Source organism: Zonotrichia albicollis, chromosome 21 (genome assembly GCF_047830755.1).
Source record: "Zonotrichia albicollis isolate bZonAlb1 chromosome 21, bZonAlb1.hap1, whole genome shotgun sequence".
Lineage (NCBI taxonomy): Eukaryota > Metazoa > Chordata > Aves > Passeriformes > Passerellidae > Zonotrichia > Zonotrichia albicollis.
This window is the reverse complement of record NC_133839.1, coordinates 1474426-1500495: the sequence shown is the minus strand read 5'-3', so window position 1 is coordinate 1500495 and position 26070 is coordinate 1474426. Positions and strand designations below refer to the sequence as shown.

Below are 26070 nucleotides of genomic sequence, written 5' to 3'. Positions count from 1 at the left end.
ATTTTATAGAATTACAGACTGGTTTGGGCTGGAATGGACCTTTAAATCTTATCTTGTTCTACTCCCTGCCATGGGGTATTTTTGCACCAGCTTTTCTGAAACAATGAGTGCTTGTCCTCCGTGTTATCCTGTTTGCATTACCTATTTCTAGAGACATGCATGATTTATGATCCTAACCTCTCTCGAGGGAAATAATGGGGAAAATGTAGGTGCTGCTGGTCTGCATGAATTTTATCAAGTAGGACAGCTGGCTGGTGAAGCCACATCTCCTGCTTTCCAGGAGGAGCCAGGACATGTATAAAAAATTCAAGGTTGCCCAATGTGCCATCAAGAAGAAAAGAGCATCTCAACAGAGGTTTGGCATGCACTGGGTCTGGTAGCAGGTGAGGGGCAGGACTGGGACAAACTCTGGGAATTTTTAGGCCAGCAGGAATTTCACAACGGGAGGTGGGATGGGGCCTCCACAGCAAACATTTTAAGTCCAACATCGAAAGCTTTAAGTAGTTGTACAGGCTTTTAAGGTGTCTGACCTTTGACTTGTCCAGGGAAAAAGCAGGGAAGAGATTCCTTTTTCCGCTGGAATAAGTCCAGCTTGGCAGCCTGCACCCAATTAGCAGCAAAAGCCACTAACAACTCAGCATGTGCAACTCCGGCCTCCAACTCTTCTCACAGACCTTGTGAACTCTGGGACTGTTTTCTTTTCAGCCACCCTTTGCCAGCAAAATCCACACACTGGATGGTCTGTCCCAGGAGAAATCAGCTCTGCTGGAGCCTGAACCATTTGGAGGGAAAAGTGCTGCTTTCTAAGTGCCAGGGGGATTGTTCTAAAAATCCCCTTCCCACATTAAAGCACTGTCTCTGTTGTATGAAAGTATTAAAATTGTTAATATAGATATTAGCTCATTATATATATATATATTGTATCTAAATGTGTGTGTGCATATATATTTTTATATATATCAGATCCCACTGTATTGTGCTGAGGCTGTGGAATTTTACTTCAGACTTTGGTAGTGTTCATGCTTGAGTAAAACAAAGCAAAGGATACCCTGGCCCTGGAAATGAGGTTTTGCTTCACTGAGTAGCTGAGATGAGGAGTAAGGGGCTGGTTTTGTGTGATCTTGGCTGTACCACCCCCAGGCCCTGGATCAGCACATGCCTGGCTGCTCACCTCTCACTGGCAATGGGCCCCAGCGCCATTGCTGACTCACTGGGAGCCCCAGGCCTCAGGAAAATACCAGAATTCTCCCTGGGAGTGTCACCGTGGCTCTGTCCAGGGTTGGGCTGATGCCTCCATGAGCAAACATCCCGCTCGGGGCCAGGGGCTGGGCCACGCCGTGACCTGGCTGGGGCCAGCTCCTGACACAACTGCTTGGGATTCTGCTTTTCCCACAAGCACTTGCATCCCCCATAGCCCCTTTCTGGGTGATTAATGACCCTGCTGATAGATTTGTGCCACTGCTTCTTCCTGGGGCTGCTCCCGGGCAGGGCATGTCCCTCTCCCCAGCCTTCCCAGGGATGCTCCCAGTTGGCACTTCCCATGAGAGGGACAGATGCATCCCCACGTGCAGCTCCAGCACAGCCTCTGCTCAGCTGGGTCTGAGCAATTCCTGCTCCTTCTCCTCCGCTGCCCCGTAAGAGCCTCAGGCCCTGCCGATTCCCCACCCTTTCCCTGGTGTGGAGCTCCCCTGCCTTGGAATGGGCTGCAAGGCTGGGCCCTGCACAGCTCCCGGCTGGGCCCAGTGCTGTGGCTGTGCTGGGGCTGTCCCGGAGCTGGGCCAGCCCAGCCTGGCCTGGGCAGAGCCTGGGGAGTGCAGGGGCTGCAGGGGGTCCCTTGGTGCCCCCCCAGGTGCTGCGGCTGTGCTGGGGCTCTCCAGGAGCTGGCTCAGCCCAGCCTGGCCATGCACAGGGGAGTGCAGGGGCTGCAGGGGGGTCAGGGTCCCTCGGTGCCCCCCCAGGCGCTGTGGCTGTGCCGGAGTCCCCGCTGCCAGAGGAGCCACTGGGGCCTGGGAGGGGATTCAGGGCTTGTCCTGCAAGTGGGGAAGTGCTGGAAGCTGCCTGGGGAAGGAGATCTCTTGGAAAAGGCATCTGGCAGGGATGTTCTCCCTGTGGAAATAGATGTGCTGCTTTCCCTGGAAAAGGGCTCTGACCCAGGGAGTTGCTGCTCTGTGATTTCTCCTGAGCTTTGGGCTTTGCTGGGGCTGTACATTAATTTCTCAGAGCCCCGCCTTTTGCCAGTCTTATTCCTCCTTTTCTGCTCCTTTTCAGTATTATTTCCTTTAAAAATCAGGGTGACCCTAGCAGTTCTGCCTTCCAGTCTCAATGCCCACGGCAGAGAACTCCAGGACAGGCCCTGGGAATCAGGGCAGAATCAGGATTTATTAAAAACCCTAGAAAGCAATTTCACTAAGGCCATAAAACAGCAAGGCAGCTAAAAGCAGATAAATCTACTAATTATTTGCTCATTAAAAAAGCCCTCCAACACATTCTTCTACAGTGATCCAATAAATCTCTCCAACACCCTTAAGGACAGTTGTCTTCAATTCTTATCTCCCCACAGGGAAGCCTTTTATGGGCCTACAAACAGTGGGTTTAGGATCTGTACTGCAGAATGTAACCAAAGTTTGATGAGATCATCCAAGAGAAGCAACCCCAGTTCCCCATGGCAGGAGGAAGCAGCAGGTCCCTCCCCAGGGAGGGGATGAAGCCCCAGGACTGGCAGCTCTTGCCCCATGACTCCAGGGGGATTGCAGGGACTCTGAGCCATGGCCACAGCTGCTGCAAGTGCCTTTTCCTGGCACTGAAAGCATCTGAGCACACGATGAGCCTGTTTGCAGCCATCTGGGCTCCTGCACTGGGTGCATGACAGACTGGATGAGTCTTGGAGCAACCTGCTCTGGTGGAAAGTGTCCCTGCCCATGGCACGGGGTGGAACGAGATGAGCTTTAAGGTCCCTTCCAGCCCAATGCAGTCTCTGCTTCTGTGATTTTGTGATTTGCACACAGAGGGCTGGGAATAGGGCTTGCCTTAGCCATGCTAGGGGGACTGGATGGAGCCCATATGGAAGGGGTGTTCCACAAAGACCTTCAGTTCTATGTGTTCAAATTTAAAAGTTAGAGGAAAATCATCCCCCAGCTACTCCTTTCCCCAAAGGCAAACCCCCACTAAAACTCTGAAATTATGCCAGAGATATTTTAGCACTGAAGCTGCCGGTGCAGGACTGCTCCCTGACATGGTTTTGGGTGCTGGCTTCTGCCTCCAGAATCTCAGCGTCCTTCTGGCCTTCCTGCAACCACCTTCAGCCTCCTCAGCTCTGGCACTGCTTGCTTCCATTCTGGCAGGGGGATGCTGGCAGCAGCATTCCCGGCCTGTGCCCTGCTGCTCCCTGCAATGCCAGCTTTGCCTGCAGGGCTGAGTTCACAGCCCATTTTCCAGCCAGCACCTGAATTTCCACCATTCTACTTCATCTGCTGAGCCTGACCTGCCCCCCCAGCTGTGCCCTCCTGGCAGGAGCTGTGCAGAGCTCAAAGTCCCCCCTGAGCCTCCTTTGCTCCAGGCTGAGCCCCTTCCCAGCTCCCTCAGCCCCTCCTGGGGCTCCAGCTCCCTCTCCACCCTTCCCTCACTGGAGCTGTGCTTCCCTGGTTTCCCACACCATGGAAAGGTCCCAGAGGAAATGTCACCAGCAGATTTAAAATGACATCGCTGCAGAAATTGTGCCATGAGCCTGATGCCACCACTCAGCCCCTGTGTCCCCATCCCCTGCTCTAGCAGCAGCTGCTATCTGGCTTTTATTTTCAGGTTTTATTGCTCTGAGATCACAGGCTGTGCAAGGAGGGTGTTTCTAACTATCCTTCTCTTACTGAGACGATGTGTGGCTTGATTTTATGTGGTTTTCTGATGGCTTGTGCTTTCTGCCTGTGCAAAGCCTTTCTGCTTTATGGACTCAGGCCAGTTTGGCCAATGCCACTCACACCCTCTGCAACCACCCGGCCTCCTATCCCAGACACCTGGGAGTGTAATCACTCCTAAAAAAAACCTCAGCCGTGAAGAAAATGTTTAATTTTGCATCTCAGCACATGCAAAGGCCCCAGTGTCCCAGCAGGGCATTAGCCAAAGCTGGCCCTCCTGCAGGATGCATCTCCACAGGGAAGTGCCTTTCTCCAGGCCGTGCTGGCCCAGGGCGATGCCGACGCTCTCTGGGCTCACCGGGACCAGCTGGGACAGCCCGGGGCGATGGGGGCACAGCAGAGCCGCAGCCTTGGGGCGGCGCAGGTTGGATCCAGAGCCCATCCTGCGTCCCCTCGCCCGGCCCTGGGGTGCCAGCAGCGATGGCAGCACGGCCTGTGCGCTGTCCCCGCGGCCGGCCTGCAGCCCATCCCCACCGCGCCATGCCATGCCGTGCCAGGCTGTGCCGTGCCGTGCCGTGCCGTGCCCTGCCATGCTGTGCCGTGCCGTGCCATGCTGTGCCATGCCGTGCCAGGCCGTGTCAGACAGTGCCGTGCCAGGCCGGGCCGTGCCAGGCCGTGCCGGGCCGGGCAGTTCCGGGCCATGCCGTGCCGTGCCGGGCCATGCCGTGCCGTACCAGGCCGGGCCGTGCCGTGCCGTACCAGGCCGTGCCATGCCGGGCCGGGCCGCACGGGCCGTCCCTCCCGCCGGGGACAGAGCCCGGAGCCGCCTTCCCACGGGTGCTGTCCGCCCCCTCGGCTCCGCTCTGATGTGGCTTCCGAAGGATGTGGTGACAATAAAAGTGCGATGCCGGCGAGGTGCGAGGGGCGCCGGGCGCTCGGTTTCCTGTTAGCACCGGCGCAGCAAGGCCGGCTCCCCCCGCGCCGCCAGCTCCATTCACAGCTATTTGCTAAAACAACACACAGTGTGTCAACTCCCTCTAGGCCAAAAATAACTGCGGCCCCATTAACGCCGGCTGTTTGTTTGTTTTCAGCTGCTTTCTGCCCTCCTCGCGGAGGGACCCTGCCTGCCGGGGGGCGAGGGCCGTGCGGGCCCCGCCGTGCCCGGACCCCCCGCTCCCCGCTGAGCCCCGGCCCGGCCGCGCTGCTGCTCCCGGCTGGGTCCCGGGGGCTGCCGGAGGTGCCCCCGCAGGGCCAGGGCAGCCGGGTCCCGGGGAGATTCCCCCAGCCCTGCCCCCTTGCCTCCCCAGATTTTGGGGACCCGATGGGATTGTAGGGCCATAGCGAAGGGTTGTGGCTGCCCGTGGCGCCAGGGATAGCAAATGTCGCCGTAGGTGCTAAGCAGGGTGAGCAGAAGGAGGGGACTTTATGGACTTCCTTAGGGGCTTAGGAAGTGAGGCTGAGGTGGGAGCAAGAGTTCCTGGGGAGCTGGGAGTCCCCAGCACCTCCACAGACACTCCCAACCCCGCCTGCAGGATGGATTTTGCTTGGTTTTCCTGGGGAATCCACAAATGGGCATTTCAATTCTTACTCTTTCAGTCAGATATTGGTGCTAAGAATGATGGTAATTACTCACAAACTTCTGGAAAACCTGTCTTGATTTTCAACCAGTTCTAAAGCAAAGTGAAAGTCTTCCAAACCAGAAGAAAAATGCCTCCAATGCCCACAGGGAGAAGAATTGCTTTAAAGAAGGAAATTCACATTTCCCACAGTGCCTGTGACAACACGTGTGCCCACAGTGGGCAATCAGAGCCCTTCCCCACAGATGTCCCTGGTGCTCTTTGCCCATCCAGCTCTCCCTAATCAGGCTCTTCAGGGGCCCCAAACAGGTAGAAGGGTTTGGCAACATCCCTCTCTGCAGGGACAGAGGACAACAGTGTGTCTCTGTACTGGCCACACCTCATGTCCTGGGTTCAGTTTTGGGATTGTCATGACAGAAAGACTTTGAGAGGCTGGAACACCAGGAGAGGCTGAGAGAGCCGGGAGGGCTCAGCCTGGAGAAAAGGAAGCTCAGGGGGACTCTTCTGCCTCTGACAATCATGTTTATGGAGCAGGTTTTGCTGGCACTTAAGAGCATATGCAGGTTGTGCTGTGTCCATCTCATGTAACTGCTGTGGTGGGGAGGCATCTAGCAAAGTCCTCAGCATCACACTGAGAGTGGAACTGGGACATCCAGGAGTACTGCTGAAACCCCTCACACCACCAGTGCCCACAGATGTCCCCAGGAGGGGACACTTCTCATCCCTTTAGGAGGTGTAAAACTGCAGCAGGACCATGGGACTGAGCACCTAACAGAGCACAAGACCCAGTGCACTTAACCCAGGGAGGATGCAGGGCAGTGAAAGCCCCTGTTTGTCACTCCCCAGCCACTGCCAGAAAGTCCCTTAAATGGCCTTTTCCACAATGAAAAATAAGAAATGTCTGTCATGAAGGAGATGGGAATATTTTGTATGCTGTGTGAAATCAGAGCAAGTGACTCCCAGGCAGATCACTGTCTCAGCCACTTCTGCATTGCACTGTCAGCTTTCACCCCTGCAGCCACTTTGCAGAGCTTTGCCTGATTAAAATTATCTTCACAGGGAGGCAGACGAGGGAATCCATTAAGAATGACTGTTTCAAACGTCCATCCAAGGGTCTCCAATTGCAGTGGACTTTGTGGGCAAGGGTTCAGTTCTCTGCCCTGGGAAAACACTTCTCATGGGTGAGTTGGAGGAGATGTCTGTGTTTACCAAAATTTCTGCTGCTGTGAGGAAGATCTGGCCCTGTATGGGAACAGCACAGCGTTATCTGGGCACTTGAGGCTCTCCCACTCTTCCAGCATTGAAACCATCATGCAGAACCACTGGTGCACAGAAGTCTGGGTGATGTCCCCACAGAGACAAGGTAAAAGAGTCAATGAGGAGATTATGAGCTGAAAGAAACATTATCCAGGAGGTTGTGGGCTGCTGCAAGTAACAAAATGTGGAGTTATACCCTTTCTTTGCCAATAGCAGTAGCTGCTCAGGTTGATTCATTTGGGCAGAAGCTGCCCTGGACTGTGCTGGTCATCCAGACCTTTTTATCTTCATTAGCTTGCCATTGACAAGACCAATAATGGAACTGTGGGGAACACAGCAATAGAGGTTTTCTTCCTGCTCAGGAAGATTTTGCAGTTTGGAGTTTGGGCTGTGCAGAATGAGCCACCAGCTTGGGTGTTTTGTTTGTTGACTCTACTGGAATGCTTATGATTATCATCAATGTGATTTCTGATTTCAGGAGGTTCTTTCCAGTTTTTTCTCTCCCTTACTGACAAACATTGTTGCCACCCAATAAGTTTCCCCTTATGTGAGAGATGAGGATGGTTCCTCATCTCTCACAGCAAGTGAGGATTTCTTACCTTGTTTTGCAAACAGCTTCCTCTGGTTCAGACTTGGCTGGTGTCCCTCTCTTCATCAGTCTGTTTGTAATAGAATGGTCACCCAAAGAAAAGCCTCTTCCAGCCTTGATGTTTCACTCAATCTTTTGGTATCTCACATCTACATTTTTCTGGGAAAGGAAAGACTTTGGGGGCATCCAGCCCCAGCCCAGGCCTGTGAGGTAGCTCCAGGGCAGGGGAAGTGCAGGCTGTGGGTAATGCTTGCACAGCACATGGATGCTCAGGTAGGAATTACATCTAAGCCCGCTAAGCCACAGGATTCTCATCCAACAGCTTTCCATGACTCATGTCCTCAGGAGACCCCAGGCCTGGCTTGCAGAGCTGGGTGTCACAGCTTCCCAGGACAGCAGGTTTGGCCTGGGGCCTGGCTTTTTGTACTGGGGTGCACGTGATGTCTCCAGGGGCTCAAGTGATGGCATTTTCCTTTCAGACTTTGCAGAGTAGCAGGAGACATTTATGGTGCTGTCTGACATAGGAGGTTTCTCATTTCTCATTTCTCCTCTGGGAAAATGTTCAGAGAACAAAAAATAATAAATTTTAAAGGACATAGTAGTCTTTTTTTCTAGTTTTGAGAAGTTGTTTCTCTGTTTGTTAAAGAATTCACTATGTGGAAGAAACCGTGTCTGGTATGGCCCCAAGTCCATCATCTCCAAGTCCTCCAACAACTTGCACAGAGTGAGAGAGACTCTGGAAATAAGGCCAAGAAATGGGCTCAGCTCAAATCCTCAGCCTGTTGTGCCCATGACTGCTGGTCTGTGGTGGGCATATGTCCTGGGCCATTTCCTTGGACAGGATGGAGCTCTGGGCTTTCCCTGCCTCTCCTGAAGCCTAAACATCCCCTTCCCTATCTGATCTAGCATTCCAGCTCCAGCCTAGTTGCAGAGGGCTTATGTCTGGAAAAACATGGCTAAAATTAATTTGATTTGAATAGAGGGGCTGAAGACACTGGAGAGTAGGAAATGAACATGCTGGGCTTGTGTGTTGGGGCTCAGGGCACTCCAGAGCAGCCCCTGTACCCTGGAGGGAGCTGCAGTAGTGGCTAGCAGATGCCAGAACTGCCAGCTCTGCATGGCACCGAGTTCCCACCACAGACCCTGCTCCCAGGAACCAGCCACTGACAGATCTGTAGTTCATGAGGGTTCACTCACCTTCCTGGACACTTGGAAGTGTCTGGTGTTTCAGTCTGGGCTATTCATGCACAGCAGTAACTTGGAGAGGAATTTGTCTGATCCCTGATGTTCCTAACTGCTGATGGGAATCATTGTCCTCAGCTGGTGTCTCTGCCACAGACAAGGAAGGAATCCTGAGTGAAGGATGCAGCTGAAGACCAAACTCAGGCAGTGCTGAGTGCAGTGCATGGTGCAGTTGGGAAATCGGGAAATGGAGCAGAGAGCTGAGATGATGTGTCTGAATGCAGTCGCTGCTCCCCTCACACTGCCAGGCCGCTCCTGTAGGCAAAGAAGAGGCAAATTGGTTATTTCTGACAGCATAAAGGCAGCCCCTCAGCAGCCCCTCAGCAGCCCACTCGCTGGAGGAGCAGTGGGGCACCACCAGGGCCCTGGCCCCCACTCCTCCCATGCCTCCAGCAAACCTGCAGAGCTGGGGGCACCTTGTACCTTTGGCTTCTGCTCGTGGCAGGGTTTCAGTGTCACAGCCATGGTGGGAATTCACACACGTCCCCATGGCCTCATCCTCACCAGGATGGGCAGCACTGTGGCTCTCACCAGTGCTGCTGCTGGTGTCAGCCCTCAGTGTGGTAGGGACTCTGATGGAGCCAACCCCCATTTGGGAGTCTGAGTTCCTGCCACGCAGCAGGCTCGCTGCTCCTCTTTCCTTCTATCCCTTTGCTGCTTCTGCTGTGATCCTGTGGCCCTTGTGTCTCTCACAGTGCCTGGGCAGTGGGACACAGCGAGGTGACAAATCCCTGCACACAAGGACTGTTATTTATTTACTGTCACAGCCTCATTGGGCCTCTGTTGAGCCTCTGAGCTCTGTAGCCACTTCTCCTTTTTGTTTTTCACCTTCTCACATTTTTATAGACACTGTGTTTTCACATCTTCTGTTTGTTTTGAATGCTGGGAGAGACGGACACACCACGGCGAATTCCCAGCCTGGACCATGCTGGGTGAGGCAGGGCCAGGGTGTGAAGGCTCCTGCTGGGAGTGTGGTCACTCTGCTCGCTGGTCACTCTGCTTGCTGGTCACTCTGCTGAGTGGTCACTCCGTTCAGTGGTCACTCTGCTCGGTGGTCACTCCGTTCAGTGGTCACTCTGCTCAGTGGTCACTCTGCTCGGTGGTCACTGCTCGGTGGTCACTCCGTTCAGTGGTCACTCTGCTCACTGGTCACTCTGCTCGGTGGTCACACTGCTCGGTGGTCACTGTGGCTGCGGCCCCCGGGGAGGACACGGAGCCCTGCGTGGGTCAGCCTGGCAGGAGCAGCTGGCAGAACTGCTCCCAGCCAGGGCTGTGGGATCTGTGCTGATCCTGGCATGGCTCTGTTGGAAGTTTCCTCCCAGTGCCCCGGGAGAGCCCACCCTCTGCCATTCAGGCCAGCAGACCCAGCCAGATGGGGGTCCAGGCTGAGCAGTCGAGGGGACCCTTGTGCCCAACAAGGCTCAGCTCACAGGGTGGCTTTGGGCTGGACTGGGCAGAGCAGGAGCTGCAGGAGCAGCTGTGGGCACTGCTGGCTGTGCTGCTGTGGGTGCTGGCTGGAAGCTGCCACTTGGACAGGAATTTGTCTGTCCTGACTTCCCATGGGATTTGTTAGGCTCCAGTTCTGGGTGATGCTTAGACAAGCTGACAGTGTTCTAGGACCCAAAGGATACCCCACCAGCACCCTCTCCTTAGCATTCATGTTAAAACAAGGACTTCCATGCCCACCTTAGCAGGTCCAGCACGTGGTTATCTTGTGTCTTGTCAGCAGTGCAGAGAGTCCTCTGGGGTTCAGGCCAAAAATTTGGAGCCTTTTTAATACTTTGTGTGGTTGTCTGGCTTTGTTCTCTGCCGCCAAGGTCACTGAACCTGGGCTTGGTGTGCTGCAGGAGGGAATCTCACAGCATCACGGTGGTCCCACCTCTCACAGCTAGCCTCTCCTTGACCACATGGAGGACCTCCTCCCTTTGCTTCCCACATCCCCTGCTGCTGTTGGGGAGCACATCCTATTTGTGGTGGACCCCCAAGGGTGGTTCCTTCTGTCTGGCTGTCAGTTTGTCAGATCCAGATGGTGTCATTTGGGGTTTTTGACCAATTCTTCATACTTCTGTGGTTTTGTTTCTGCTGTTGCTTCATCTCACATGCCCTTCAGAGCAGCCCAGGGATTCACCAGGGTAAAGGCAGGCTAAGTAGTGCTTGCACATGCAGGAAGGGCAGGAGGGGCAGGAAGGGCAGGGAGTTGGGAGCAATCACTGACTTGGAGCACAGCATGGTGCCCAGAGCAGAGCCTTTGCCCCTGGGCTGGCAGAGACAGGCCCACATTCCCTGCTAGCTCTGCCTGGTGAGGAGCACAGGGACAGCAGGATGGGGATGCACCACCTTCCATCCCTACTAGAGCCTCCAATAGGTACCAGCAGCCTCCCTGCCCACAGGGACCTTGGCTTTCCTCTCCTTCCCACAGAAAGCTCAGGGAAAGGTGAGGCTTGGCTCTGAAGATGCCACCCCTCCAGTGCTCCAAAAGGGCCAAGCACTGCAGTAGCCATGGGGTGGCTCTTGGGAGGATCTTCCTGGGGAATGCTGTGGCCCTGAGGAGCATGGAGTCTTTGGTAGTGTGTCCCTTTTGTGGTGCCTTGGCCTTGTGCTGGTTCTGAATAACCGAGAGCAAGGCTTGGGGGCTTCATCCTGTGAGACCACCAGACCAGCTCAGCTGGGAGCATTTGTGCCCCTTCAATTTCCCCCTGCTCTTGTGACACAAAGAGCAAAGCTGCCAGTTTGCCTGTAATGACCTCTGTGCCCTCCAAGCCTAACCCCTTCCTTGGAAAGACAAAAATCCCATTGCCTTGCACCTCCATCTGTTTAGTGAACAGTTTAACCTAACAAGATTAGCATTTGAGGTCAGCTCTTCTGCTTTTACGTTTTTCCCCCGCCGTTTGCAAAGAAAACAGCATTGGATTTGGGACAAAAGCTCAAAACCCCTCATTTGTAAGTAGCACAGCCTTTGGAAACTGTTTTGTTCCAATGTTATCTGGGGAAGGGCTTGTGAATCCTCTCCTAAGGCAAACAGGAGCTGGCCAAGGGGATCAGCCCCAGGAAGGATGGAGCCAGCATGCAGCATCACACCCAGAGCTGGAGAAATTCCAATGGGTTATTCCTCCCAAGGAAGTTTGTGAGCAGAGAGGATGCAGTGCCAGGGAGGGGCTGTAGTGAGGTGGTTGAACAGGAGTGAATCAGAACATTCCCTGTTCCCCCACAGACACCCTCCAGTGATGTTCCAGCACACACCTCCATCCTGTTGGGAACACATGGGGAGTACAGGCACATCCCTGATGAAGGAAGCCACAGAAGGAGAGGATCACAGAGTCTTGGGACTCTTAAGGTCAGAAAAGACCTTTAAGATCATCAAGCCCATCCATGATCATCACCATGGTTCACCACTAAACTATGTCCTCACATGCCAGGGATGCTGACTCCACCACTGCTCTGGACAGCCTGTTTCAGGCCTTTGCAGCATTTTCTGTTAAAAAAACTCCTAATATCTAATCACGTGAGAGCAGTGGGTGGCAAAGCTGAAGTAACCTGTGAGGGTGCACAAGTGGATCTTTCAATGCGTGTGTTTACTTCTTCCTTAACCACCAGCACATCCCACCAGGAACCCCTTCCATCAGGCTGGGCCCGCACCCCACCAGAGCCTGGCACTGCCCAGGGAGGTGCCAGCCTGAAGAGTCCCCAGGGACTCATCCACCAGAGTTGGGGGGGGAAAAGGTAAAGGGTTTGATTTTCATTCTCTGGGACCGTTTTCCCCTCCCTCTTCTCCCGCCCACCCCCTCCCTTTTCGCCACATTGTGCTGAGCTTGAATCGGGCCTTCACAAAGGGGATTAGGGGCTGGTTGCTGATAAATAGGAAAGCAGGTTGGAAGCGTGGGAACCAGCCATAGCGCAGCACGGAGGGACATTCCTGCTCCGGAGGGCCGGGCGGGAGCAAAAGTCCGGGCTAACCCCGGGTCACCCGGGGGAACCCAGCTCCTGAGAAGATTTGTTCGGACACTGGCTTTTGTTGTGCACAGTTCCGTGTCAGCCCAGCGTGGCTCTCGCCGCTATTGATGGGAAGGAAAGCGCTATTGTCCGGCGCCTGAGGGCCCCCCTTTCACTCAGCGCTCTCGGGGTGACGTCAAGGAGGGACGTGGGAACCCGAGCAGGCAGCCCAGAGTGGTCCCAGCCCTGTCCCATGTCTGCCTAGGCGAGCAGGGATGTTCAGGGGGTCCCTGGGAGCTGAGCTCTGCTCTCCCTGTGCCAACTATCCTGCCCAGGTGGGATGGATCCTCCTGCACACAGCTGGGTGGGAACGTGGAAGGTTCTTTTTTTAATCTCAGCTTTTTTTTATCAGAGAAATTTCCCAGAGGAAAGGGATGATCTTGCCAAAAACTTCCTTCTGGGGAATGTCTGCTGGATTGAGAGCATGACCACCCAGTCCTGTGAGTCCCAGGGGTGTCTGTGGTGTCCACTTCCACCCCAGCTCACACCTGCTGGTATGCTGAGCATCCCTCATTCCGATGCTTTTAATCTCCACCTGGAGACCCCAAGACAGGTGGGAGAAGAGCCCGGGATTGGTGTAACCCTTGGTCCAGCTCCTGCTCTGGCCTCTTTTCAGGAAGAGGCTAGGCAGGGAATTTCCCCATGAGCACTGTGGGCTGGTGCATTGAAGCTGCTTGGAGCAGCCAAGTGAAGATCAGCTGCTTTGCATCTGGTTCTGAGGCTGGAGCAGCAACAAGGAGCATCTGGGGACAGGCAGCACGCCAGGGAGGGAGCCTGCTGGGAAAATCCCTCCTTTCCCCCCGTGACCTGACAGCAAGGATCTGAAGGTGACCTTGAACCCTGCAACTGGTCCTGGCTGGGCTCTGCATGGCTCATCCACCAGCCCAGGCTCAAAAAGGGAGCTGAGCACCAAGGCTGGGACTCGCTCCCAGCCCTTGCTCCTCCTCTGAAGCCCAATTTTGCTGTCAAAGGCTCCAGCATGGCTCTGGTAGCCTCATAGGGTCAAAAAAGCTCAAAGGAGCTGAACCAAATGGTCTATACAGCCATATCCACATGTATATGGATGTGGACCAACAGGCTTTGTGTCTAGCAGGGAGGCAAAGGGGGAGAGTGACAAATATTTGCTGCTGGCAGTCCTGTGTCGGCGTTTCACCACATCAGAAGGGAAAACAGAAGGCTCCCCTATGAGCTGTGATTGCCCCAAAGAAATGGGGCAGCTTCAGGCACAGTGAGATCATGGCTGCTTCACTGCTGAGAATGCACACTGCCCTTCCTGAGGAATCTTGTTGGGCAGCTGTGAAAATACTCATGGAGGGCACTTGGGAGCCTAGGAGCTGCCAGGGCAGCATGGCTCTGCTAGAGCTGGGCTGCAGCCAGGGTTTTTCTGAAAGACTTCTGAAAAAAGTGGGAATGGCTTCCAAGAAGCTGGATTTTCAACTGGTCTGGGTTCTTCCTGGGGGTCGAAGAAGCAAGTCACCACCTGCATTTTTGGGTCCTTGTTCAAAGTGGCTCCCTGGCCCTGCACATCTGAGTGCAGGGTCACCATGCTGCTGAGACCCTGACCCACAGCTGAGCCAGCCCATGGCAAGCCAGGGTGTCCCTGGGGATCCTAGAGAGTGCACAGATGGGGACAAGGATGAGGATGAGGATAAGGATGTGAATTGGAATGGGAATGGAGAAAGGATGAGTCTTTTTGGCAGGGCCTGTTGCAACAGGACAAAAGGTGATAGTTTTCAACTGACAGAGAAGAAATTTAGATGAGATACAAGGAAGTTTTTTACAATGAGAATGGTGAGACCCTGGCACAGGGTGCTCAGAGCAGCTGTGGCTGCCCCTAGATCCCTGGCAGTGCCGAAGGTCAGGCTGGACAGGGCTTGGAGCAGCCTGGGATAGTAGAAAGTGTCCCTGCCCATGGCAGGGGGTGGCACTGGATGGACTTTAAGATCCCTTCCAACTCAAACCAGTCTGAGATTCCATGGTTCTATGATTTGAAAGCAGACGGGAGCTCAGGGGCTCTCTGGGATGCCTCACTGGGACTTGTGGAGATGCAGGGGGCAAACTCCTAGCACTTCCAACCACCCATGTATGGAACACATCAGCCAGGACAGGCAGCACAGGTGGGGCCTGCTCAGGCATGGACACCTCCCTCCTGAAGGGCTGGATCAGCCCATGAGGACAGTCCTGCTGGGGCTCCCCTTGTCCCAGCATCCCCACGCCACTGTGGGTTTTGAGCTCGTGACGCTCACTGGTGGCAGCCCCATGTGCCAAGAGCTGTGGTGACTCTGCCTTCAGCCTCCCCTCAGTTCTGAGCCCCTCCAGGCCTGTGAGTGGCTCCATTCCCACGTCTCATCCCTTTGGCTCTCTGCAGAAGAGCTGTTTGCTGGTGTGAAATGTGGTGCCAATTCCTGGCTGTTTGGGTGCGGTTCTGTGCTGTAGTGGCAATGACATGTCCTGATGCCACATGTCCCTGTTCCAGGGCTGTGCTCACTGACAGCCCCATCTCTGTTACCGCAGAGCTCAGACATGCAGTGACACTGCTGGCAGGAGCCCAGCCCAGCCCATGGCCCTTCTCTCTCTTGTTCTCCTTCTCTCCCAGCTATTCCCATGACCAAGCTGTGCTCCCTTTGCAGTTCGTTCCCACCAAGCAGGCACCTTGTTTCATGCTGCTTGTAAGGATTGACTGCCCTTTGGCAGAGGTGCCCCTGTGTCCTGACACCCAGAGCTGTGTGGTGACAGTGCAGCCTTGGCACTCCTATACCAGAATCCAGGGATGAACCGTAGTTGGCCCATGGGTTGCAGGTTGTTTGCCAGGGTGGCGATGAACTTCCCTCCCCACGGGGTAGGGGGTTGGGATGGTTCCTTTGGGAAGCATTATGCCAGCCACAGTCAGGAGCACCAGGACATAGGGACACCTGCCCACGCAAGCCCTCCATGACCCTGGCCTGGCTGGGTCCGTGTGGACACAAATTCACAGAGATGAGCCGAGTCTGAGCCGACACGATCCCTGCACCATCTGCTTTGCAGGCGAATCGGCAGAAATCTGGTGATTGAGTCTCTCTGCAGGCCCCTGAGAGCAGCCGAGCTCCGGGAGTGCCGAGCCCTCAGGCAGGTACGGTGCCCGCGCAGGCCGCAGCGGCCATTTGGCCGCGGCAGCGCCGGGCCCAGGGCGGTGCCGGGGCGGGGGCGGCCCCGGGGGCCCGATCGCACCTCGGCCGGAGATGAAAGAGCCGCGGGCCGGGAGATGAAAGAGCCGGCGGGGCCGCGGCGGGCGAGCACGGAGGGGAGGGGAAGCCCCAGGAGTTGTTTTTCCTCTCATCTCTGCCGCGCAGCAGGACAGCGACAACCAGAGCCAGGCGTTCCCAGGGCCCCCTCCCGGCTCCGGGATGAGCATCCATCGGGGTGCTGCATGGAGGAGGGGAGGCTCTGCGCTGTCTGCTGAAGGAGAAGGGCTGCAGGGGATATCATAATCTCTCCTTTCATAATTTTTGTCATGGGGAGATAAATACTATCTTCTTTGCCTGAGACAGAGGCTGCGGTAATCCTGGGGACAGCCACAGTCCCCATGAGCCAAGCAGGGGTCCCCTGGGCTATTAAGGATGCTCTGCTCCAGAGGCCCCTTTAACTCCTGCGCTGGAGCCGTGTGTCCCCAGAGGCTCCTGCACGGCAGAGAGGGCAGAGGCTGGCACTGGCAGACAGGCACCCTCACCTTCCCCGGGAAGCCTCAGACCTGGAGGTTTGGACTTTGTTCTGCCTTGGGCTTTGAAGCTGAGTCTCCAAGACCAAATGACAAGCTACTGCTCCCAAAATATTCTCCCAAGGGACCTGGTGAAGGTCTGATTTTTCATTTCTTTGTATCATTTTTGGATGCAAGAGCTTGTACAAGGGTCTGGGCTCTTGCTTTGAGGTGCTTCACCTGTGCAGGTACCCATGAAATGGGGCTGAGCAGGAGCAGTTCCCACCCAGCTGCTATCTCCAGGTCAAACCCCAAGTCCGGTCACCCCAGCAGCTCAGGCAGAGTTCAGAGGGTTTTATCCTCCAGCCCTGGCCCTGTGTGTCCCAGAGTTCTGCCAGGATTTCTGGTGGCCAGGGGCCCTGGCTGGCTCTGGCCACACGCAAAGGCAGTGAGGAACAGGGCACTGATCTTGACACAGCAGGAAGGGGCCAGGCTGCAGGGACCCACTCAGAGAGTTGGCTGAAGATGCTGATGGAGCCAGACAGGTCTCCAGCTTGGCTTCTGCATGACCCAGACTGCAATGTGCTCATACCTTCATGGACTGGCTTGAAAAAATGAGGGAGTCTCTTGTTGCAGCTTAAGCTGTTGTGTTTGGAATTTCATTGCCTCAGGGTTGTTTGGCTGGTCCTGAACCTCCTTGATTGGGTTCAGGCAGACCTCAGGTGGAGAAGCAGAAAATCCAGAGCTGCCCTCTAAACCAGCCCTCTGTTTGTGTCTCCTCTCTTGTTAATTGCTGCTCTCCCTGGCAGGTCCAGGGCTGTCACCTGCCCTGAGGACCACTCTGTGCATGGCCCACGCTGGACCCACGGAATGCCTGGAGCTTGGGAGCAGGTCTGGGCAGCTGGGCTGGAATGAAGATGCTGGACAAATGCTCCCAGCTCCTCTCTCACAGCTGCAGCAAGTCTGACAGTGCTCTGCCTGCTCCTCCCTGGAAAACACCAAGCCTTTCAGGACCCACAGGGCTCAGTTGGCACTGGGAAGCCTGGGGACAGTAGCCTGAAGGACAGCTCTGCTGTGTGCCTTGCCTCTGCACCAACTCTCCCTACTCTTGCCTTATGCGCCCCGCACACTGGATAAGGATTTCATCTCATCTTGCCCTAAGCCTCACAGCCTGGCCCTGGCTCAGCTCCTGGCTCAAAGGTGCTTCTGAGCCGGGGACAGGCAGCAACAGCTCAGAAGGGTTTGTCTCCATCACAGGGACACATGTCAGGGTAGGGCAGGCTTGGCCCTCACCTCTCAAGCACCAAGGCACCTGTGTCAGGTGAGGAACTAAACCTGCCCCAGGTTTCCCAGAACACTAAGAGTGAACCAAGAACTTTTGAAACCAGCCCAGAATCACACTGGGACAGAGCCTGCATTATTGTGCCTTTGCTTCCCTGTGAATTCCAGTCCTCTGACATACTTAGATCAAACCTGATGACCCAAATCTGACTGCAGCAACTGAGAGGAGAAATGACCCTCCAAAAAGAGCAGCCCAAAGAGCCCCCGCGTGTGCTCCAGGCCGCCCTGGGCCGCTGCACCCACGCACAAAGGAGCAGCCAGGCAGCACCAAAGTGATTCAGCAGTTGTAATTCAATTACTTTGCAAAGCAGCAGAGGCCAAGGCACCCCGACAGGATGCACAGCAGCGGGACGGCTCCGCAGGCTCTGGGAGCTGTCACTGAGAGCCTGTGTGAAACAGCTCCATGGGCTGGGGCCAGTACACATGTGAGCCATGCAGAACCCACCTGCCTGTGCAGCGATGGAGCTGAGGTAGCACAGGGTCACCCCATGCTGGAGTGGGCCAGCAGCACTTGGGGACTGGAAGGTTGTGGGGTCAGGGAGGAAGCTGCCTCCAGAGTTGACTGGAGGTGGAGGTAGGAACGGAAGGAAACAATAGAGAGGAAGGAAAAGGACTCATCCCTCCTTCTTCCTGCTTCCCTCACTAGAAGCATGGACCTAGTTGAGGTTCCAAGGCAACATGAGAATGTGGATTTTGTAGGGTCTTGCAGGGATGTGTCCCCAGGTGTGGGGCTGCTCGGGAATTCAGCATCTGCTGTGACCTTGGGCACCTCTCAAGCCCACTGTCCCAAGCTGTCGAGCATATCCAGCCATAAATGAGGCAGAGCAGGTAATTTGTTAATTTGAAAAAAAAAAAAACAGACAAACCCTTTTCACTTCCAGTCCTCTCCTCTGGCACTATCTTTATCTCAGCCCCGAGCAGCTGCGATGCCCTAGACAGTTCTCTTTTAATTAGAAACTTGAGTGAGGAGGCTGCTACCCCAATTGTTCATCTTCCCAGTTCCAGGTGATGCCTGTCCCATCCCTGCTGCTGCCATGTTCCCAGGGAGGCCGGAGCTGCTGTGCTCAGTGCTCATCTGGCCACTCTGAACACTGACCTGGGGCTCAGCTGTTGTGCAGATGGGTTTTTCCATGGCCCAGTGATGCTTTCCCAGTCTTGCTTCTCACCTTTCAGGGTTAGCCTGAAAGCGAGTGGGAGTTTCAGTTCTTGCAGAGCCTGACCTGCTTTGCTCAGTGGTGGGAGAAGAACCAGCTTGAGCCCTGCAAACTTCTCAGGGGGAGCCTGGGGGAGCTGATGAGGGTCTGCCAGCCTGGGGACAGGCGACAGCTGGGGCAGCGTGCCCAGGGAAGGGCTCCCTGCAGCGCAAACCGCGGGACAGGGAGTCCCCCTTGCCCCCACCTTCAGCCCCATCCACCCCTCTATGGGGGGTGACAAGCCAGGCACCCCGGGATGGGGAAGAAGGATCCCTCACCCTGGGGAGGGTCCTCGTGCTCCAGCCCAGCGGCTGCACCGGGCTGAGCCCCACCTGCAGAGCCCCGGCAGCCCTGGCACCCGCGGGGTGGCGGCTCTGGGGCCGGCGGGGTGGGCCGGCCCCGCAGCCCCGCTCAGGGCCGTACGGTTGGGTTTTCCCCACTCCTGGGAACCGAGCGCCGGCTTTTGTTGGCAAACAGAGCGTGGCTTTCATGTGAAAAGGTTAGTACAGTATGCTAGTTCCTAGGGAGGGGATAATAGAGCCTGATTCTCACAGCCCCGGGGCCGCGAGGTGACAGCAGCACGGGAGAAGGGCATTTAACACCTTCGCCTTGGGAACCTTTTCCCTTCCCAGAGTCCTCCCGCCTCGCCAAGCCGCAGGGAGGAGGGCAGGAGGAGGAGGAGGGCGGTGCAATGCCTTTGTCTCCGCTTCCCTCGCACCCCGATGCCACTCCACCGGCGCTCGCACCCTCACAGGCGGTAGAACAGCCTGGGAAACAGTGGGACAGCAGTTCAGGATCTGGCTCCCTGTCACCGGCTCGTGGTGTCACAGTCTCCCTAGCTGTGGGCACACAGGCAGGGTGTGGATTGTGGTTCCCAGTGGGGATGGGGTCTCTGGGGGTCCATAGGGATGAGCCCCCTCGGTGTGTGCACTGCACGGGGGGTGGCTGCCCTCAGCCGGTGTCCCCACGGCTGTCACCGGCCTCGCTGCCTGTGTCTGTGCTAGGACTGGGGCTCACGGTGCCACCTGGGGCACCCACAGTGGATCAGGATTCAGGGACAGATACATCCCACAAAGCTTGGACAGCACAGCACAGCCCAGGTGCTGCACAGGGACGATGTAAAGACCCTGCTGCCTGCCTTGCTTTTCCTAGAAAAGTCAAGGTTTCTTCCTAAATCCAGCCTCCCTCCCCCTCCCACTGCAGTGAAAGGAGAAGGACACACCCTGTGAGCGTGTGGCACCTGGGGACAGCCCTGCATGTGGCTGTGACCCCCTCCAGGGCTGCCAGCCGTCCACAGTCACATACCAGATGCTGGTGTTGCCATTTTCCTAGGGGGGAGCATCCAGTGAGGGGAGGCACAACACCACAGGGAAGGTTCCCGGGGGTGATTGCCAGCACAGTGACAGGAACCTTGGCCCTGGGGCCTCAGTGGGCCAGGATGAAGCTCCCCTAGGAGCTCCTGCTGCTTGTCTAACTGAGGGGGCAAACCTGGATTAAACCCATGGTTGCTGTATGTATTGAGGGAGTTCAGTTCAGACTGCCCATGCAGGAGCTGGAATGTCCTTAGAGCAGGAGAGACCAGTTCTGCCAAATTCCACCCCATGGGATGCCAAATTACAAGTGTCATTGCATGGTCTGTCACACTGCTCAGGGCAGACACCTTCCCAGCACTTACTGATCTCAGAAATGGCACATTTTTGGAGTAATGCTTTCCTGGGTGACCCGGTTCTGATGCTGAGGTTGCCCATGGGAAAGCAGCAGCTCCCTGGCCCCCAACACTGCCTGTCCTTGGTGTGCTGCTCCCACTGGGCTGTGTCAGGTGGGACAAGGGATGCTGCAGGGCAGTAGTTCAGTGCCACCATGTCCCCTCCATGAGGCTGGGTCAGACACCACAGCATCAGGGGTGGGATATTTCTGCATTCGGTCTGTGCCTGCTAGAAACAAGGTGGTGAGGAATTGCTGCAGTTAATGGCCAAAGTCAGTGTTCAGTAATGTGGAGAGCTGTGCCAGCTCACTGTCATGAGACCCGTCCTGGACATCCAGGTGATTTTAGGGGGGTCTCCAAGCTGCTGTGCCCCAGACTGTTGCCTTACAGGGCTCCTCATTCCCGGAATCACCTGGCTTCACTGCTCATCTCTTTTGTGCTATTTTCTTTTTCTTTCATTCTTTAAAATAGCAGGATGACAATTCTAGCCTCACTAGATTTTCTCACACCATCTCTTGAAGGAGCTGCTGCATCCTGCCCCTGCAGGCTGTGCACCCTGGGCTGCTGCCCCAGCAGGTACAGGGACCCCAGCTCCCACGGTGGGGAGTGCACGAGTGCCAGGGCTGGCAGTGCCACGACAGACCTGTCTGTGTGTGCCCTTCTCCAGCTGTTCCAGCCTGGGTGCCTCCTCCAGAGCGGGAGACAGCAGTTGTCCCGTGCTGGCATGGAGGGGTCGGGGAGGAGCAGGTTGTCCCCTCTGGTGTATGGGCTCACACCATCCCTACACCCGAGCAGCATCTTTCTGGGTCAGCCTGCACGGGCCCGCTCGCATCGGAGGGGATGATTTCCAGCTGGGATGGTCCGGGCCTGAGAAGCAGACATTCCCTTGCTCGAGTGTGCTGAAATGTTTAATTAGACTTTAACAGCACCCTGGGAAAAAGATGTCTTGTCATATTTCTGGGCTGCATTTTGCTGTGGGGCCGCGGGCTCCGTGCGCGGAGCCGGGGCAGAGCTGCGGCACAAAGAGCCCTTTATGAGCCTCTCCCCGCGCTCGGCCCGACCCTGAACTTTCCCATCAGCGGCTGGCGCGGTGCCCTCGCAGTGCCCGGGAGCGAGCGGGGATGGAGCGCGGCTCCTGCTCGGTGCTTCGGGGTGCTGCTGCCGGAGAGGGGACACGGGGAGGTGTCTGCGGGATGGAAAATCCCTCTGTGCTCGGACGGTGGGATGAGCCCGAGATGCCCGAGGTGCGGCCCCGGGCAGGCGGGGCGCTAGCGGTGCGTGCGGCAGGACACCGGGATTCGGCAGGATGGGACCGGGGACACGGCGGTGCCTGCGAGGGTCCCTCACCCAAGTGTTTCTGAAGGTGCAGCCCACATTGATCCAGATTACATTTCACAGACCCCAGCAGGACTCAGACCTCAGTCCTATTCCTCCTTCCCCACAATGGGAAAGGAGGGGAAGATGCTCAGCCCTGCCCAGCTGGTGGAGGCAGCAAGGTGGCAGGACAGGATCCTCAGCCCTCTCCATCACCCCCTGGGCACTGGGAGGGCCCTGGGGAGCACAGCCACTGTCCCAAGGAAGCTGGAGAGGAATGTGAGGAATGAAGCACACAGCTTTCTGCTCCAGCTTCACCCCCACAAATTGCCCATCAGCATTTTTCACTCCAAGGTATTTTTTTTCTGCAGGGTGAAATTACAGTTGTGCCACCACTCACCTGCCCACGTCCTGTCCGTCAGGGAAAGGGCAAACCCAGGTGTGGCAGGGTCAGATCACTCCTGTCATCTGCCCCAGCTTTGACTCCTCCACTTGGCCACTGAAACAACAGACAGCAACTCCCTTGGTCCCAGCAAGAGCAAAAAAACCCGCCACATTTGTACATTATTGCCCGTTTTTACCTTTTTGTGCATGTGACACAAACCTGTGATGCTGTAGATCACTCCCTGCACCCCCTGCTGCTGTGGTGAGGAGCTGTGGATGGGCTGAGCCCCCATCACACCATGGTGACCCCACGTGTCACCAACACGCTGGGGTCATGTTAACACATCTGGGATGTGTCAGGCTGGGAACATGGGGAATAAGTGCCCAAGGCTTCCTGGGGCTTGTTCTTATTCTGGCAGCAGCAGGTCTTACCCTGCTCCCTGGGTTTCCCTCTAGCTGGTCGTAGCTAGCAGCCAGTGTGGCTTCTCTCTGAGGCTGTTTTGGGGAGCCTTTTGGAGAAGTTGTGTGTGAAGAGCTGGTGTTTTTCCACAGGATGAGATGCAGATGGTTGATCTCAAAGAGGGTGGTGGTCCCTGTAAGCCCCTCTGTGCTGGGAATGCTGCCTGAACCCAGCTGTGCAGTGTCATGCTCTGCTCACTGTGGGAAGAGCTGCACCCTTAGGGTACATTGAGCCCTTGCCTCAGACAGGGACAGCCTTCCAAAAGTGCTTGGCAGCAGCCTGGTACTCACCCAAATCCACCCCTTGTCCACCTTTGCCCTACCAAAGGTTTCTCAGTAAATGTTGCCAGCCCATGGACCTTCTTCCCTCATGGCAAGTCCTGCAGCCACACCCAGAGGTGGGAAATCCCAGAGGTGAGTAGTGTAAATCCCACCCCAGAGGGGCTGTCTAGGGAGAGGGATGCTGGCACACCTGCAGTGAGACACTGGGCAGAGAGACCCAGCAAAGCACAGGGCTCCCCCTCCTCCTCCTCCTCACCTGCCCATGGGCTGCCTGGGAGCAGCCCCCTGCCCACTGCCCAGGACCCCGGGGTCCCAGGAGCCCTCAGTTCAGGGATGTCTCCATCAGTGTGGCACACTCCATGGCACCTCCCGAGCCCCAGCTTGTTCCCAGTCCGTCTTGGCCAAGCACAGGGTGCTGCTGCCCTTTTGGACCCTGTCAGGTGGGATCTGCCTTTTCTCTCTGGCTCCCTCCCTACACTCCTTGTGCCAAGGTGGTGACTGTTTTTGGAGTAGGCCCACACTCACTGGGACCATCCCCAAAGTGAGAATTGGTGCCAGGCCAGGGTAAATCCATGGCCCATGTTCTGGGGACACCCGTCTGTCCTCGGCCTCAGCAGTGAAGGCTGGCCTGAGGGGCCAAACACCTCCTCCAGTGCCAGTGGCACAGCCAGACTGCGCATGGTGAGGATAGTGATGGTGGTTTTGAGTTTAGGAGTTTAAGAGTCTGCCTCAGAATGAAACAATGCAGCTCTCCCAGCTGTGGGGAACACAACCCCCTGGCACATCCCAACTGCTGCCACACAGCCAAGGGTATGGATGGGTGCCCATGGCAGGGAGCAGCCCCTGGACCTGCTGGAGCTGATTTGTCCACCTGGGCTGTCTCCATTCCACAGTGCAGGGTCTGCCTGCCAGGGTGTGCGTACCAGAGGGACAATGAGCTTCCCACAGCGGCATGTGGGGAGGTGAGGAGGTGGCCAAGCTGGCAGCAGTGCCACTTCCCAAAGTGTCCAGGAGCCACATGCCAGCAGCCTGGGGGAGCCCAGCCAGCAGCTCTGTGCGTTCTGCAGCCCTTGGGGCTGAGCCCTGTCTGGGGATGAGCTCAGCCTGGGGATCATCCCATCCCATCCTGAGGCTGAGCTCAGTTTGAGGATCAGCCCATCCCGAGGGCGAGCTTAGTTTGGAGATGAGCCCATCCTGGAGTAAACCCTGCCTGGAAATGAGCCCAGCCTAGGGGCTAATCTCAAAATGTGGGTTAATCCCAGGCACAACGTTTCTGATCCCATTTTCAGGTCTAATCTCAGACCAGTGGCTGATCCCAGCCTGGATGCTGAGCCTAGCTGAGTTAAACCAGGGAGCTGAGCCCAGTTTGGGCGCTAAATGCAGCCCAGCCCTGCCCAGCCTGGGAGGTGAGCCCCGCCAGCCCGAGCTGCTGTTCCTGGCGGTGCATCCCTGGGGTGGGTGGTGGGTGCCAGCCCGGCACGGCCCAGCCCAGCCCGGCACGGCCCAGCTGAGCCCGGCCCAGCCCAGCCCGGCCCGGCCCAGCAGGATTGGGGGTTCTTGCCCGGGCAGGGGCACCGTGCCCCGCGCAGCGCCGCCGCATAATGCCCGGCTTGTTTGTGCCGGGAGCCTCCCGCCCCTCCTCCAGCGTTCCCAGCCTATTCTACCTTATGTGTAGGAACTGGTTTTTCTTCCTGGGCCATTGTTTCCGCTGGATTGGGTAGATTGCTCCAGGCCTCGCTCAGATTTCCTTTCTCACGCCTTTTTTTTTTTTTTTTTTGCTTTTTTTTTTTTTTTTTATATTCCCGTTTTCTGCGGCTGCTCCTACTCTCCCCCCACCATTAAAGTAGCAGGCACTGCCCACCGGGATGGGGGCTCACCTCCTCCCAGCTGTGTCCCCTTGCTCACTGGCATTGCCCAGGACCAGGGGCTCCCACACTGCGTTCCCACGCCAGGAGCCAGCTCTCCATCAGCGAGTTCAGCCTCTGCCCTGGCCAACCTGCAGGCTACACATGAGCTGCTTGGGCTGCAGTGGCTCAAGTTCCCATTTTCCTGCAGCTCTGGCCACTAGATCAGGTTTATTTGCTTTAACAAATGAAAAGGGATGGGGCTGGTGCAGCCCCACAGTGTCAGCACAGGCTCTCACAGAGCACCTGGTGGGTTGGGGGCTGCAGGCTTGGCCCCAGGCCCTGAGCATCCCCCTCCCCAGAGCACAGAAATGAAGTCCAGCTTGAGAGGGGACACTTACACTTGGCTGCTGACCTGGATGGTGGCCTGGTGAGAGTGTGGCAGGGCTGATCTGCAGCTCCACCTGTGATGAAGTGTTCCTGACCTCAGAGCAGCTGGAGGCATGGGGACCTGGTCTGCAGAGCTGTTCCTCAGCTCCTTCCCTCCTGCCCAGCACACCAGGAGCCAGGAGGATGTCCCAGTGCCTCGGGTGATGCTGTCCTCTACCCGGAGGTCTGGCACAGTGATAGTGCTCTGATGGTATCTGGTTCCAGCTGGGGAAGGCAGTGTGTCCCCCAGGGGCCTCTGCATAGCAGACTTGGGTTCCCAGATAAAAATAGAAGCTGAAACATGAGCCCAGCTTCCCTGGTTCTGCCTTTGCCTGCACATCCTCACCCCACTCAGCTGCAGTGCTGGCCTGGGGAAGCAGCCCAGGGCAGGCCCCCAGCTCCCCAGGGAAGGCTAGAGGAGAGGGCAGTATGCTCGGGGACCAGATGGCCGTGGAGGGGCAGAACTGGGCAGCCACCTGGCCAGGGTGGCCCTGGCCATTTGCTCAGGGCTGAAAACTGCTCTGGGGAAAAGCAGAGAGCTGAGGATACAACTTGCAGGCAGGTACAGCTCTGAGGGCTCAGCACCAGGCAGGGGGAACAAGCCCCTGATGTACATTACACAGCTGGTCCCAGGATATCAGCCAGAGGGAGGACAGCTGCCTGGGGAAGCCAGAAGGAGCTGGAATAAGGGTGGCTGTTGCTTAACACACAGTAAAGATACTTTCCTAAAGCTCGTCCAGCCCCAGGAGCAGAGAACACAGCCCCAGCTGGGCTGCGTGTGCCGGGGAAGGTGCAGCAGGGATCGTGGGCTGCCCTGGGGATGCCTGGGCCCGGCTCAGGCAGGAGCCCAGCCCACAGCACAGGAGCCCTCGGGGCAGGACGAGCAGTGCTGGCACCCGAGTGTCAATGACCTGAGCATGGCGAGCCTCTGAACAGAGAATGG

General features: G+C 56.5%; 1 protein-coding gene and 1 long non-coding RNA gene across 9 annotated transcripts in view; one reads left to right on the top strand and one right to left on the bottom strand.

Moving 5' to 3' along the window:
- EXD3 (exonuclease 3'-5' domain containing 3) overlaps positions 1-26070 on the top strand; it is a 250109-nt gene that overhangs the window by 206602 nt on the left and 17437 nt on the right. The window lies entirely within an intron of this gene.
- LOC113459870 (uncharacterized) lies at positions 4572-24619 on the bottom strand. Of its 2 annotated transcripts, none has more exons than XR_012583421.1 (4): positions 24519-24619; positions 22130-22228; positions 8469-8768; positions 4572-8007 (listed from the first exon to the last, which is right to left on the bottom strand). It is a non-coding gene; the product is annotated as an uncharacterized LOC113459870 (long non-coding RNA). The 2 variants fall into 2 exon arrangements; XR_012583422.1 differs by having other exon boundaries at positions 4572-7821.